Source organism: Nycticebus coucang, chromosome 4 (genome assembly GCF_027406575.1).
Source record: "Nycticebus coucang isolate mNycCou1 chromosome 4, mNycCou1.pri, whole genome shotgun sequence".
NCBI classification, from domain to species: domain Eukaryota; kingdom Metazoa; phylum Chordata; class Mammalia; order Primates; family Lorisidae; genus Nycticebus; species Nycticebus coucang.
Window position 1 is genome coordinate 147,259,662 of NC_069783.1, and position 1,136 is coordinate 147,260,797.

A 1,136-nucleotide genomic window follows, 5' to 3' on the forward strand; every position below is an offset into this window, starting at 1 on the left:
ATTCCTATGCACACTGCACAAACTTTATTTTGAAGTAAAAATACAAAACAGGAACAAATACAATCACATGGCCTCATGTGGCCCGCGGGCCGCAGTTTGAGGACCCCGGGGCTAAAGGCTTGGGATCCTTTAAGTTAAGGACATCTGTTAATTAGAGACAACAGGTCTGCCAAATACCTAGACTCCAGTGAACTGTTAAGTAAGCAGAGGACCTACAGGTTTGTCCTCTATAGCCTCAGGCCTGTTAAGGAGTCTCCCAGAAGGGAGGGGGCTTGATGAGGCATTTCTGACTTCCCCTCTTAGCGCTAGCAACTCAGCCCTTTGGCCAAGAGGGGGGTCCAATTAGTCAGCTGGAGGGGGGAGCCTTAAGATTTTATTTTTAGTTATTATTATTATTTTTTTGAGACAGAATCTTACTTTGTCACCCCCTGGTAGAGTGCTGTGGTGTCATCTCATCTCCGCTTACACCTTTCACTGGCGACCAATATAACAGAGTAAGAGTTTGACCATCGATGCTGCCTCTGGCGGATCTCGGCCAAAAGGGGAGTTGTGAACTAAAATAAAACCTTACAAACCACAGCTCCTTAGAAGGCCTCACCTGCCGCAGCCGAGCCGGGCACGCGGGTTCCGGATGAACGGAGCTCCCGGAAGCCCCGCCCCCGCCGCCGGCCCGCGCGCGCCCCCCACCTCCCCCGTAAAAAAAATAAATAAATAAATAAAGTAATCCAGGGAGGTGAATCCAATAAGAAAATGGGAAGATAAATGTTAAAAAGTGTATACATTCTGGGCGGCGCCTGTGGCTCAGTGAGTAGGGCGCCGGCCCCGTATACCGAGGGTGGTGGGTTCAAACCCAGCCCCGGCCAAACTGCAAAAAAAAAATAGCCGGGCGTTGTGGCAGGCGCCTGTAGTCCCAGCTGCCTGGGAGGCTGAGGCAAGAGAATTGTGTAAGCCCAAGAGTTAGAGGTTGCTGTGAGCCGTGTGAAGCCACGGCACTCTACCGAGGGCGGTACAGTGAGACTCTGTCTCTACAAAAAAAAAAGTGTATACATTCCATTATTTGATGTCATTAATTTGATGCTGCAAATGAAGATAATTACATTTCTTCAGTAAAAGCTCTGTAATCATCTTCTTTGACA